This window comes from Canis lupus, chromosome 12 (assembly GCF_011100685.1).
Source record: "Canis lupus familiaris isolate Mischka breed German Shepherd chromosome 12, alternate assembly UU_Cfam_GSD_1.0, whole genome shotgun sequence".
Lineage (NCBI taxonomy): Eukaryota > Metazoa > Chordata > Mammalia > Carnivora > Canidae > Canis > Canis lupus.
Genome location: NC_049233.1, coordinates 7,295,236 through 7,310,819, shown reverse-complemented (window position 1 = coordinate 7,310,819; position 15,584 = coordinate 7,295,236). Strand labels below are relative to the sequence as shown.

The following is a 15,584-nucleotide window of genomic DNA, read 5'->3' as shown; positions in this document are numbered from 1 at the left end:
TTAATTTGTAAGTCTGGAAACTTTCCTCTTCCCAGGTGCCTCTGTAACACTTCAGTGCACACCTCTAAAGAGCACATATCATCCTGTTTTAATCACTAGGATGCACAAACCCCATCGTGTGCTGACTCAGAGCTTCCATGTCCCAGGGGCCACCAGGCTGACATGGTTCAAGAAGAAGACCATGTGAGTGCGTGAAGAGGCCTGCTGCTAGACAACATAATCCAGTTAGGAAAAGACCTGCTCTACTCCTCAAGGCACGAGTGGGCTGCCAGAACATTAGGCCTCCATTACCCAGAGGAAAGGTCTTCAAGAGCAATAGCCACTGCCTGCCACCTCCCACCTTATGGCCTAAGAACAGCCCATCAGTATCAAAGCAATATCTTGATTGATATTTAGAAAATTTTGGTCATGGAGAGCATCTAACAGCTGCATGGCATCCTTCCTCTGCAGTCCCACTGTACTGTTGTGGAGAACTTGTCCATTCAAATGAAGTGGGCTGGGGATCCCTGGGTGGCTCAGTGGTTTAGCCTGCCTTCAGCCCGGGGTGTGATCCTGGAGTCCCAGGATTGAGTCCCACGTTGGGCTCCCTGCATGGAGCCTACTTCTCCCTCTGCCTGTGTCTCTGCCTCTCTCTGTGTGTTTCTCATGAATAAATAAATAAAATCTTTAAAAATGAATGAATGAATGAATGAATGAATGAGTGAAGTGGGTCTGGCTGTCTGCTATAGAAGAGAGCCACAGGACAGAACTCCCCACAGGCTAGTGCCAGCTGTCTCCCCTCATCCACCACGATACTGCACATTTTAGCACACACAACAGCTGGTGAGGCCCGGTGATCATGTACAAGGAGGTACCCAGAGCAAAGAGGGACACTCCTTGTCATCCCCTCCTTCCACCCATGTTCCAGGCACCATGTTGTGGGTTGAGAATAAACCAGACAGACAGTACAGGTGGCTCAACCACTTGACTCCACAGGCAACAACAGAGAATAGAATATCCTTCAAATCTCAGGAAGAAATAAGCAGGGGCACCCTCCCAAGCTCACACTACCTCGTGAATAAATGTCAGCGGACCTACCACACCCACCACACCTCCATTTCTGCCCTCTTCCCGTTTCCTTACATTTCTAGTCCTTCTCTACTTTGTTTTCTTCCTCTTTCTCTCCAACACATTTCTCCCTGCTTTTTTGTTTCTCTAGGTGCCCCAGTAACTATGGTTGCCCTGACATCTGCTCTGACAGCATAGGGTATTTTCTGGATTGCAGGCTCAAGGGCACACCAAATTTTGGGGTGGTGGCAAGTATCCACACCATGCGGCTTCTATGTGTGTACCTCTCATCTGTCTGGAAAACATACAGGAGATGACTTCATCTCCTCCTCAATTCTGCCTAACTCTGAAGAGGGATAGGAATCATGTCTGTTCAAACAAGGAAAGGTGAGCAATTTCCTAGAGAAGCCAGCTGACCTAATTATTTTAGGCACTTCTTCAATGAACTATAGGGCTGACTCATCCACGTTTTTCAGTCTTTGGCCTCTGAACTCTGTTCCAATACTTCACAGAGAGTCTTGACTATTCAAATCTGCAGTATGATAGATCTTCTTCCCACCAGCTTGACAGCACCATCTCTCCGTACTTATTCCCTGCCTATCCAGCACTTGCATGTTTTGAGTCTCTGGGTCTCATGTGCTTCATGGGTCCTGGTCCAGGGATGCTCTCCCTTAGGGCACCAAGTTTCAGAGACCAAACAGTTCTGGTGACACCAAACACTGTCTGAGAGCCTACAACCCACAAACATTTTGATGGGGCTCTGGTGAGTGGACAGATGTACTGAGTACTAAGATGGCCTTCTCCATATCTGCCTTCCAAATGATAGCAGTGCCCCCCAAATGCAGATTCTCTTTTTATAACATTGGCTACAATATCAACTAATGCTGCAGAGCTTGTGTTGCTGTTTGTCACAGTCTTATTCAGGCTCACTGCTAGCAACAAGGTAGCAAAATTTGAAGTGGTGAGGCTTTTCTTAAAGTCTGTATCTCAAGGGCCCAACAGCTGAGGAATAAGGACCATCACATGATCTTATCAGAGCCTTGGTTTGCTTAGGTAAAAGCACTTTCCAGAAGGAGAAACAAACTTCATTGATATTGATCTCTTCAGAGGAAAGGTGCTATAGAAATCTCATCTAATAAATAAAGGATTCAGGCTCCAGTGTTGGGCTACCAGTCCAGCATGGAAAAGAAGCTATCAGGCTCAAGGAGTCAAAAGTATTTACTGGTCATTTGTACACTGTTTACAGAGCTCTATTCTAGGGGCTGGGTGGAAGAAAAAGAAAAGAAAGAAGTCACAAATGCATGCCTTTAAGAACAGCTGGAGATGCACAGAGAAGAAAACTGCTGAAGGACACAAGAAGCAAAGCAAGAAATCAACTGCAAATAAAATCAATACAACACAGCTATGTGCAATAAATCGGGGGCATCAAGGAGAGGTCAACTGCATAAGGTATCCTGGAAGAGGTAAGTTTCCAAAGAAAATGAGGACATGAATTAGCACTCAGGAGAAAAATGGAACGTCCACATCAATAAAAATTAAGTGCCACTGTGTCTCATATTACCCAGGCACAGTGGGAGAAAAAAAGATGGCAACACTATGGACCCTGTCCTCCAGAGGCATCTAATCTAGATGGAGTGACAAGAGATGCATGGAGCACAACAGAAAACAGTGCACTGGGATGACTCATTACCACCACCTCAAGAGACTCTCACACAGTAGGTTGCATATATTTTCAATGTGTTCAATAAGTGTTCAATAAAAAGTGTTCAATCTCTGAATTGAGGAAGTGCTTAACAAATGGGCTAAGATCTATATGGCTGAAAATAAAGATAACTCATGCTGCAGGTATCTCCTCACTGCCTAGGACACCCATGGGCCAGCAGGGGGACATGAACAGTGCAGGATTCTGTGAGCTCAGCAAATCTAAGCTCACATGTTAGATGCTCCCTTAATATTTCTGAGTTATTCAGCCTCAAAGCTTGAGTGGTGCCATTTTACAATGCTTTTATCAGGGTCAAGTGATTTAACATAGGAGCAGGCATTCGGTGTAATAGTGTTTACACTTTACTCAATAAAGTCGTTCTATTTTGGGGGCGCTTGGGTGGCTTTTTCTGGGGCGCTTGGTTAAACATCTGCCTTTGGCTCAGGTCAGGATCTCAGGGTCCTGAGACAGAGTCCCATGTCAGGCTCCTAGCTCAGTGGAGAACCTGCTTCTCCCTCTCCCTCTGCCGCCCCACCCCCCCACCCCCCCGGCCCTTGCTGATGCTCATTCTCTCCCAAATAAAATCTTAAGCGGAAAAACAAAAAACAAAAAAACAAAAAAACAACCCTGTTCTTTTTTCCTTTGCTCAGAGGATCACAGCTGCAATGGTACAGAGTTCACTCATTCAACTCAAATATTTACTAGGCATCACTGCACTTCTACAGTAGAAACCACCAAAAAACACTATATGATTGGTCTCTGTCCTCCAGTGCTTAGGGTCTGGAAGGAAGGATAGACAATTTCAGTATCTAAGAAGTACAGCAGTATTTCTTTATGGACTCCATAAGAGAGAAGACTTTTCAGCAGTCTCAGGAGATTAGCAGATAAAGAAGGGTTTTTGTTTAAAAAGACACCTAGATTTTGCGAGGGCCTCTGATGAGGAATACCGTGGAAATGGTGAGCCCACTCTAGTCCCTGATTTCCCCACACTAGTTCTTTAGTCCCTGTGAACAAACTTGCTACTGGAGGAATGGGGTGCTGGAAAGCCGAAGACCCTGTGGCCAAATATCTGAAGAAGAGGCTTGCCAAGGAGGAAGCTGATTTGTGACAGGTCACTGTGGAGGGCAGAGTGAAGAGGAATAATGACATGTTTTATAAGGAGGCTAGTTTTAGTTCAGTAGAGGAAGCACCTAGCCAATCTAAGCTGCCTGGCAATAATAAGACCTGTTGTATTCCCTCAAGGCTGAAGATGTGCATGGCAGCTGGATCAGCTGTCAGGGAACTGCTGCCGTGGTTTCTGTATCAGTTCAGGGAGCTCGACTGGCATCAGATGGGTAACTTCTTTATTTTTTTTTTAAGATTTTATTTATTTATTCATGAGAGACAGAGAGAGAGAGGGGCAGAGACATAGGTGGAGGGTGAAGCAGGCTCCATGCAGGGAGCCCGATGTGAGACTCAATCCCGGGACTCCAGATTATGCCCTGGGCTGAAGGTAGGCGCCAAACTGCTGAGCCACCCAGGGATCCCTGGGTAACTTCTAAGTCACTTAAGTATTTATATTCTATGCCAGTGACAAGTTAGGCAGGAATGAGAGACTGGTATGTTTGTATACAGTAGGTCTTTATCTCTATGACCTCCAAAGGGCTCATCTTATTCATGTGCAAGATGAATCACAGGTTTTGTTTATGCAAACACACTCATCCCCAAAGCTGAGTATTTAATTAAACCATAAGCTTATCAAATATTTTTAATTAGACCAAGCAAGCAATGCTACCCTATCTCTTAGTATATATATGCTGTCTGCTTTCCATCCCCTACCAATAAAAATCCAAGGCAGATAAAAGTAATGTAACAATAAAAAAATGCTAAAGTTCCCCATCTATACCTTATTCCTTCAGCCAAATATTCCACTAGGAAGACCTCAGGTTGCACATGTACCCTGGCTTCAAGAATATACATGGAGACTGGTCCAGACATTCTTTCATTCACTGGCTTGGGCCTGTCTTCAAATACTACTACAAAACGGACTTTTCCCTAAAGATACCAGCAGGCTCACCTGGACACCACATTTCTGTGACTTCCAGTTTTTCTTGTACATTATTAGTACATACTGTCTGGGTACTACCACAGACCATATATTCTAATATGGGCAGTGAAAAGCTACAGAATAACATGTGATCCTAACCCCTGAGGATTTTAGAATCTAAGCAGGGGAAAGGAGATCAGTAGAGGAAGGCATATGTTAAGCACTCAGAAGATGTAAATCTCTAAGCAAAAAAGAATGGAGTTGATTAGATCTGATATAAAACCTCTATGATGTACATCACCTTACTTGAAATATCCAGTAATTATACTCTATCTGAAATTACCTTTGCATTTCCTATGGAAAAAAAAAAAGAGCTATGAAGTGTACAGACAGTATATCAAACACTGGGGTATATTAGAATTACCTGAGCAACTACACTTTTACTTTTTATTTTTATTTTTTTATTTTTTTATTTTTTATTTATTTTTTTTTTTAAAGATTTTATTTATTTATTCATGATAGTCACAGAGAGAGAGAGAGAGGCAGAGACACAGGCAGAGGGAGAAGCAGACTCCATGCACCGGGAGCCCGACGTGGGATTCGATCCCGGGTCTCCAGGATCGCGCCCTGGGCCAAAGGCAGGCGCCAAACCGCTGCGCCACCCAGGGATCCCCACTTTTACTTTTTAAAGAAGCATCCCCTTCTATCCAGGGACTCTGAAGAGCTGGTCTAAGGCCCACATGTTTCAAAGAAGTTCTGCTCATGAGGAAATCAGAGTAAGAATCCATTCAGAAGACTGGGAGTGTCTAGTAGCATATAATTGCATACAGTGTAATGAACACAAATTAGTTTACATACATTAAAAGCCCTGGAAAGGACATTTTTTAGCGAAACTTTGGGAACAATTTGTTGTCAATTTGAAGGAAAAAAATTTTAATCCTATTATTTTGACTAAACACTACTTTATTTTTACTACTAATGTTCCAATTTGGTGACATTTTGCTGCAAAGGGTCCTTAGAAGAGTCCTGAGTCCTGAGCGAGGTTTTGGAGGCCAAGACAAGAGGAGGCAAAAACAAGAGTATTAACTTGAAGAAAAACCCAAGAAATCTTCTGGGTACTTCATTAGACACAAGTGAAATTCTGTGGAGACAAGCAGACATCCAAGATGCATGATGAGGAGATGTAGTTAGGAGGACCCAAGACCTCTGAGATGGGAGGGACACTCACATTGGGCAGACACTCTTCATTCCCTGAGCTTTACATCAAAGGCTGCATGAAATACCAGTATTTTGCACACAGGTATGATCTAAGGCTAGTGGCAACCTTTCTGACCTCAGTTTCCTCGTTCATAGAAAAAAGTGGGGTTGGATGAAATGACTGCTAAAGCTCCTTCTAATCCTGGTGGTATATGACGCTAATATCTACACACAAATTTCTGTGATTGTGTCTTGTGGTAAAAGCATTTAATTCAAGCAAAGCATTTCCAAGCATCTCTCAGAGTGGTTTGCTTATATTACCTCAAGTGAGAGTAACCTAGAAATAGCATCTTAGATGTCTGCTATGACACTAGTTTGATGAAAAGAGGAACACTCTCAGGTCATAGGCTTTCCCCCTTATAGATGTACAGACATGTTACATACAACTGAAAGCAAAGGGAATATGCTTCAACTGCAAACAGAAATGAATTCATGGGATGTGAAATTTTATTTATTTTTTAAAAAGATTTTATTTATTTATTCATGAGACACACACACACACACACACACACACACACACACACACACACACACAGGCAGAGACACAGGCAGAGGGAGAAGCAGGCTCCATGGAGGGAGCCTGATGTGGGACTCGATCCCGGGTCTCCAGGATCACGCCTTGGGCTGAAGGCGGTGCTAAACCACTGAGCCACCCGGGCTGCCCGGATGTGAAACTTTAAAAACACAGTTTCGCTAATCTTTTTTAGGCCACGTAAGTTCACCATACATTATATCATCCATTTGGGGGAATGTATTTAAACATTTCCTGTCTTCCTAGAATGCATCAGCAGCTATAATCATTAGCCATTTGTCAGGGTAAGGGGCAGTGGTAGGGGTCGGCTACAAAAATCTATAGCAGATGGGGTGCCTAGCTGGCTTAGTTGGAAGAGCATGTAACTCTTGACCTCAGGGTTGAGTCTGAGCCCCATGCTAGGTGTAGAGATTACTTAAAACAAAACAAAACAAAACAAAACAAAACACCCAAAACCTTAAAAAATCTACAGCTGGGGCACTTGGGTGGCTCAGTGGTTGAGTGTCTTGTCTGCCTTTGGCTCAGGTTGTAATCTCGGGATCCTGGGATTGAGTCCTGCACTAGGCTCTCCATGGGGAGCCTGCTTCTCCCTATGCCTATGTCTCTGCCTCTCTCTCTCTCATGAATAAATAAATAAAATCTTAAAAATATATATACAGCTAAATTATACTTAGTTGTACAAGATGGAATTTTACCTAAATAAGAGAAAAAGCAAGGAGATCCACTCTCAACATTTTTCATTAATGGGAAAGGTCCTACCCAGTGCAAAAATACAAGAAAAATAAATTATAGACAAAGATTGAAAAGGAGTTAATTGGCCTTTATTTGCAATGACATGATCATGGATGTAGAAAATCCTAAGGAATCTAAAATAAGTAAGTTGCAGAATAAAAAATCATATGCAAAAATTGTTTTGAAGTGACAGCAAAGAATAATCTGAAAATAAATTTTAAAAATTCTGTTGATAATAGCAAAAAATTAAAATACTTGGGAATAATTTTAACAAATGTATACTGAGAAATACAAAATATTACTGAGAAACTAAAGACGATTCAAATAGATAGGTTCATGGGCTGGAATATTATTAAATGGCAATTCTATAAATCTTTTTAAAATGATGAAGATAGGGATGCCTGGGTGGCTCAGCGGTTGAGCATCTGCTTTCAACTCAAGATGTGATCCCAGAGTTCCGGGACCAAGTTCCGAATGGAGCTTGCTTCAGAATGCATGGAGCCTGCTTCTCTTCCCTCTGCCTAGGTCTCTGCCTCTCTGCCTCCTCTCTCTGTGTCTCTCATGAATACATAAATAAAATCTTTTAAAAAAAGAATGGTGATGATACTGGGAGCCTGGGGGGATTAGTCGGTTAAGCGTCTGACTCTTGATTTCAGCTCAGGTCAGGATCTTAGGGTCACGAGATGGAGCCCTGTGTCGGGCTTCACACTCAGTTTGGAGCCTCTCTATTCCTCCCCTCCTACTTTCTCTCTCTTAAAAAAAAAAAAAAAAAAAAAAAAAAAAAAAGGTGAATACACTTGAAGTACAGACTCTTCATAAAAGAAGATACAAATGGCAAAAAAAACTGATGAAAAGATATACTTAACATCACTAGTCATCTGGGAAATGCCTGATGGGAAATTAATATTCTACAGCGAGATGGGACCACACACTCATTAGAACAGTTAAAGTTAAAAAAAAAAAAAAAAGGGACAATATTAAATACTGACAAATTATGGGTAAATTAGAGCCCTAGTACACTGCCAATAGAATTTTCTTAAAAAGCAAAATATACAGTGGTCATTCAACCTGGCAATTCCACCTCTATACCTCTATATCTACGTAAGAGGAATTAAAAACATATATCCACATAAAAACTTCTGCATGGGGATCCCTGGGTGGCGCAGCGGTTTGGCGCCTGCCTTTGACCCAGGGCGTGATCCTGGAGACCTGGGATCGAATCCCACATCGGGCTTCCGGTGCATGGAGCCTGCTTCTCCCTCTGCCTATGTCTCTGCCTCTCTCTCTTTCTCTCTCTGTGACTATCATAAATAAATAAAAATTTAAAAAAATTAAAAAAAAAAAAACTTCTGCATGAATATTTATAGCAGTTTCATTTAAAATATCCCCAAACTGTCAATAATCTAAATATATGTCCCCTGGTAAATGGATAAACTTAATATGATATCCATACAATAAAATACTATCCAAAATTAAAGAGGAATGAACTACTAATGTGTAACAATGTGGATCAATCTCAAAAACAATACACACACAAAAAATACACTATGTAGATAGACAAGACTGTATATCATACTGTATGAATCCACAGATATGAACATTCTGGAAAAGGCAAAATTATACCAACAGAAAACAGATCATCAATAGTTGCCTGGGGGCTGGGAAGGGGAGTGCAGGGGTTCTGACTAGAAAGGGGCACAAAGGTGATTAAAAACATTCTGAAATTTGAATTTGGTGATGGCTGTACCACCTAAATTTAACAAAACTCCCTGAACTCTAAAACAGGTGAATATTATGGTACACACATTCTATCCCAAAAATTTTGTTAAAAAGAACACCACGCACACTTTGCTGGACAAAGAATTAACTAAAACCACTTACTCTTGGAATTAAAACAAAAGACATCAATCATTCATTTCCTTTTGCAATGATCCAAAAGAAGTATTCTAAGCAGGGTAACTTATCCAGATAGCTTTGATAAAATTATTGTGCCGTTATAGCCCCTAACATTAGACTACAAAAGTAGTTGCAAATTTGCTATCTAGACAGAAAATATTTCACTCCATGGGATAAAGGTCTCCTGGCTCACCTGTCAGAGGGTGAGAATGTGACACAGGCTTCAGCAGATATGCTCTGCACATTGTGTCTTTTAAAAGCTCAGTCTTTGATGTTCCTTTGCGGGGGAGGAGAGTTCTTCATGTTTCTCATTTCTCTCTTTAGTCTTGTCAAAGGACATATGGTAGGCTGGATCTCTGAGACAGTGCTCAACAAACAGGCTAAATACATGGAGTTAGAGTTCAGTAAAAGGTCTGATTTGTTTTGCTCTAGCATCTCAATGTGCAATTTATAAAGGAGCAACAGAGAGACTAATCTGTTTGGTTTTAGACTAGAACTCTTATACATTAAAGATTAAATGGGGAATTCAGACAGCATACTCCTGTTCAGGTAAAAGTATAGTGAGAATGAAGGGAAGAGGGCAGCAAAGGGAGAAAATTTCTCAGAATTTGCCTCAAGATTTCCAATTATCCTTAGCTCTCACATATATAGTAACTCCCACCAAAGGGCTTTTTTGTTTTTGGGAGTATGGACAGGACACTTCTTTCTCTTAAGCCATAGGTAACACATACCTAGCTGTGGTCTTATAAATAATGGAGAAACTTTAGCCTCTCGTTGCCAGATTCGGCATAAGAACGGGATCCCAAAGGGCTGGGGTCTTGGTAACCACATATCTCTCTATAACACATGGCAGAGCATGGACTCACCACTCAGTGGCAGTAATGATAATACTGAACCAGCCAAGCCAATTTGGTCAAGATAAAAGATCTCAGGCGTCTCCCTGGATAGCAGGGGTTTTTTGATGGATCCAGGCTAGAACTTATAAAGCCTTATAAAAACATATACTGACATATTTTCTTTTAGAGACAAAGGATAGAATGCCAAATGTTCTTGAGAGGTTCAAACCACTTGTGGATAAGAGTTAAAGCAAAAGTACAGATATATGGATTTATCTGTGGTGATCTACAGTGCTGGTGAAATGAACTGGCCTAGTAATTTCATGTCACCAACATGCCTCATAGTCACTGCAGCTCTTTGCCCCAGTCACTCTGGACCATAGGGTATCACTATTCACTCACTGTGCGGTCCCCTGCAGTGACAGAGATGGCTGTGACACAGGCACATCTCCTTTTCAGTTACTGACTTAGTTCACATTTGTCCTAGATCATTCCTCTAAAAAAGATTCAACAGCCTCCTGGGCTTTCCTATGTGCTTAATTTAAAAAAAAAAAAAAAAGTAAAAATTAGATTGTGTTGACCATATTCAAAACCACTGACAGCTCCTCACTGCAAACCAACATCCAAACCCAACAGCCTGGAGCCGAGAATTCCTACCCTTTCTAGTAGTCTCTCTTCACTTAACCCTAATCCAGCTACACAGAGGTCACCTTCGGAACACGAGCTTTGTCTGGGAATTCTCTCTTTCCACACACATCTAAATCCCACTCTTCTTTTAAGGCCCCAATTACTGCAGCCTACCCAGAGTCTTCTAGTTTGAATTAATCTCTCCCTCCCCACTATCCTATAACACATAACTTATACCTCAGTTAAAACTCTTATGGTAGGCTGCACTGAATGCCAACTGTTTCATGCATGTGTCTGCCTTCCTCAGAGGCCCAGTAAATCCTTACTTTGAATGCATATTAAAATCACCTTGGGGATCCTCCCTAGAAAATTTATTGATTCTACCAGTGGGCAAAGGTAAGTACCAGATGTATCCAGAACACTTTTTTTTTTTTTTAATTTATTTATTTTAGAGAGAGAGAGAGAAAGAGAGGGAGAATCTTAAGCAGACTTTGCACTGAGTACAGAGTCAGGGCTCAATCTTACCACCCTGCGATCACCACCTGAGCCAAAATCAAGAGTCAGATGCTTAATCAACTATGCCACCCAGGTGCCCCCAGAACACATCTTATTATGCCAGAAAGTAAGGAAACACTTTGGGGACAATTGCACTACCAAAATAATTAAATATAGTAATGAATTACAAACCGCTGAAAAAATATAAAAGCCCTTGAGCCCATAATAATAATAGATAAATACATGAGGGAGAAGGGTTCTCACAGAAAAACACTGAATATCAAATGAGAAATGTAGAAAGGAGATTTGAAGTTAGAAAAATCATCATTTTGCAACCACCATAAGTGGTTCAGGCAAGAATCATCAATGGATGCTAAATCTAGGAGACATTTTTGATGATGAGCAGGATATTGACATGGTCATAACGTGTTTTCCCACAGACTGCTTACTAGTTGCATGGTCAAAAATAATAACCAATAGAGTGGAGAAATTAGACAACACTTTAATTAGGTGAGTGAATTAAAATTAACATCTACAATGAGAGGATGATAGACATCTGTGCCTCCCAATGTCAAATCCTGAGAAAGGACACAACATCACTTAGTAAGAGTCTGGCTAGGAATAAATCTGAATTTAATCATGAAGAAACATCAGACAAACACAAACACAAAATGAGAAGCATTCTTTTTAAAAAAGGGGGTAGTGGGTGTAGGTAGTCTTCAAAAAGGTCAATATTAATAAAAACAAAGAAAGACCATAAAAATGTTGCAGGCAAAAAGAGTCTAAAGAGATGTGACAGCTAAACACAACACCTGATCCTGGACCAGATTCGGTCCTGAAAGGGAACAATGCTTTATATAAAAGTTTTGGATCAACTAATAAAACTGGAATATGGGTAGCTGGAATATGGGCAAATCTAACTAAAGTACTGAATCAGTATCCATTTACTAAAGTTGGTAACTGTGCTGTGGCTATAAAATAATATCCCTATTCTTAAAGAACATTCATTGAAGTTTATAAAGACAAAAGGCCATAATGTTTGCAACTTACTCTCAAATGGTCCAGAAAAACACTTTAAATTTCCAAATAAAAAGCTAAAACAATAGCTGGTAATCTTTTCTTACTTAATTAGAGTGAGGCCCAGACACTGTATTTTTAAAAGCTTTCCAGGATTGAGAACTGCCTAGAGCAGTTCTCAAAGCTTGCTTCCTCAAACCAGCAGCATCACTACCACTCAGGAATTTGTTGAACACGCATGGGCTTCCTGAATCAGAACCTCTGGTGGTGGTGAATGGGCAGGAATCTGTTTTGCCACATCTTCCATGCATGGAGTGCCACCCACTCCAATTTGAAAAACCACTGACCTAGACTATGAATTCCTACATTATGTATTTCTAGATCCTATATTCCCCACAAAAACTAGCAAAATGCTTCATGCATAGTCACATCTCAATAAATGCTTGTGGAATTTAGTCTGACAGTGAATGATAACACAGAAAATGACTACTGAGGCACCTAGAGATGACAAACTACTCTAAAGGGCTAAAGCATCACTTTGAGTTTCTAAAGAGAATATAAAATTTATTTTGAAAGCATGAAAGGAAGCCACATTACTCAGGTTAGTAAAAGCACTGCTGTCCCAAAAGGGAGCATATCAGCTTACAGTTTAAGTCATAGTCAACTGAAAACAGGTGGTAACTTATGCAAGCTCTTAGACTAGTATTTAAATATTAATTCTGTGGCTCTGGGAAGCAAGGCACAGAGATTACAAAGCAATGCAGTGTGCATCACGCAAGATTCACTTAGAGAACACAGCATTCACATGGCTGTGATGTGGCCCAGAGCTTATGAGGATGGCCAGATTTCATAACATCCTCTAGGTGGCATTTGGAGAGACAAGACTCCTGTAATGAGAATGAGCTGATCAATTTGCCTACTGAGTAAAAAAATGAAACAAATAAATCCATTTTTATGCAATTTTTTTCTATCTTGAGAAGTTAAAACTGTTGAAGATACTGTGGGATGCAAGATATCTTCCCAGCCTCACCACATGCCTTTTCTAATTGGCACCCTGAAAGATTTCACAGGAAAAGGGTGTTACTTTGGTATTGTTGATTTAAAGGTTATCTAATCACAGCAAGGCAGAGGAGAATTCATCTTCAAAATTCACCTCCTTATTGAAAGCCCATGGAGTATCTTGGCAATTAACAATTCCTATCACCTTTGGCTGTTCCCTATGTGAGAAGGCTCAGAACTCGCCTTACAAATTGCTCTTTTGAAGATCAAAGGGAAGCTGAATGTGTCTGTGTGTGCTCTCGATGAGACTGTAATTTAATGGAATTTCTAGAGGAGGCTTGCTGGCAGTGTTTGGATGACAGCCCCGGGGCGGAGGATTCAGGGGAGCTTGGCCACTCTTCCCTTTGGAGCATCTTCCCTGTCTTTAATTGGCACCTCATTAGAAATTAATGAAAATGACATCCTCTGTTCTTCCTGCTCCAGGCATCGAATGCTACAAAAAGGCCCATCACAATTCATAACACATTCAATTTATATAGCAATGGCTCTTAAGCATTATTTATGAGATGTGAATTTCTTGTCAGCAGTTAATAACCTGTACAGAGTGGAAGGGGAATGGAAAAAAGATTGTGAATATATGTATTAAGAAAAAGATTTTCTGCAGTGGAGAAGTGTTCTGTTTGAGTTCAAACTACCTTCCTCAGCGTTCACTTCCAGTAGTAAATTACGGAGGCTCCCTCCCCACGCCCCAAACCATTCCGGGCAGTTCAACATCTCTTCAACAGTCCATGCATTCTCAAAGAAATACTACACAACTCACCCTTTCCTAGAGAGATCCGAGCAGACAGGCAGGAGGAATACAAGAGCTATCTGTCAAAGACAGTCCCAGAGGTGTATGTTCCCATTGCTGTCCTTCATCTTTTAAAATGTGGCTGTAGTCTCCGTCATTTTTCTGGGCACCTAAATGTAACACTCTGTGGGCCAAACTGAACTCCTCCCCAGTCTCTCTAGGAAGGCTACATCGGAGAGACTGCAGAAAGCTCAGGGCTTTCTTTCCCAGCATTAAAATAAAATCTCGGGATCCCTGGGTGGCGCAGCGGTTTAGCGCCTGCCTTTGGCCCAGGGCGCGATCCTGGAGACCCGGGATCGAATCCCACGTCAGGCTCCCGGTGCATGGAGCCTGCTTCTCCCTCTGCCTATGTCTCTGCCTCTCTCTCTCTCTGTGTGTGTGACTATCATAAATAAATTAAAAAAAAATAAAAATAAAAAAATAAAATCAAATCTCTCTGTAAGTAGACCATCACAATTGGGCATAAGCCAAGGAACTGTATGTTAGATCATTTGAAAAGAATGCATGTCTGTGGTAAATCCAATAAGCACTTTAGAAATCCAGCCTCTTGCCCAAGAGGTGAAGAACACAGTAGATAATCTGAACTTACCAGAGACAGTCAATTAGGCTTCACTTAGGAGCATGTGAAATCATCTAACATGTATTTCTAGATTTTTTTCCTGCTGAGTGCTTAAGACCAAAGGAAATTTGGTGGTTTGCATTAAAGCTGAAGCATCAACTGGCATACCTGGTTACAAGAGCTCAGTGCTAAACTGTGAATTCTCGCTGCTTGCCTGACAAGGACAGAAGGGTATCAGCCATAGCCAGGGGCAAGACAACACACTGTATGGATCAATTGCTTGATCCACTAGGGCAAATCCTGTGTGATACCCAGGATTCAGTTACTTTCAAGAAAGAAACAAGAATGTAAGATATAGGAAAATCCCATGATTCTAATTTAGGAACAACCAAGGGCATGTGTTATAATAGCAACAGGCAGATTGGCAGGTGCACTTCAAGGCACTGATAACAGACTGAATACTGAAACGCCCCCCTCCCCCAATAGTTCACGCAAAGACCCAAGCAAGAATTTGCAGACTAAAAAAGAGGAGACAAACCCTTCAATACAGGCAAAGCTGGTTAGCCACCATGCCCCAGAATTTCTTCCCTATTTCACCAAAAGTTTAAAATTACCTGGCAGGGTTGATTAAAACACAGTTGAAGAATAAGATTCTGGGCTCTCCTGGGCCATGCCACACCCATGAACACAACTAGAGTTGCTGACAGCCTCTCCTCCCACCTCTTATCCTACCTCTCTTCTTTATACTTTAATACAAGCAATTAACAGGATAACTAAATGCCAAGCTAAAAAAAATTAAAACTGGTCTGGTGACACCTGGACTCCCCATGCTGCTGTCTGTTTTTGCAGTTGAATATATACTTCCAATCTTGTTGAGTACCACACACCAGAGTGTGCAACAAACAGATTTCTGGTCTCGACAGGAATAAGAGTTCCCACTTTGTTTCCATGAGAAGCCGGTACATCCTCCTTTCCTTCTCATTTCCAACAGAGTAAATAACTGAGGCAC

The 15,584-nt window shown here is 41.3% G+C and overlaps 1 protein-coding gene across 3 annotated transcripts in view; it reads right to left on the bottom strand.

The window, feature by feature from the left end:
• Positions 1-15,584, bottom strand: part of ZFAND3 (zinc finger AN1-type containing 3) — a 324,904-nt gene that overhangs the window by 15,421 nt on the left and 293,899 nt on the right. The window lies entirely within an intron of this gene.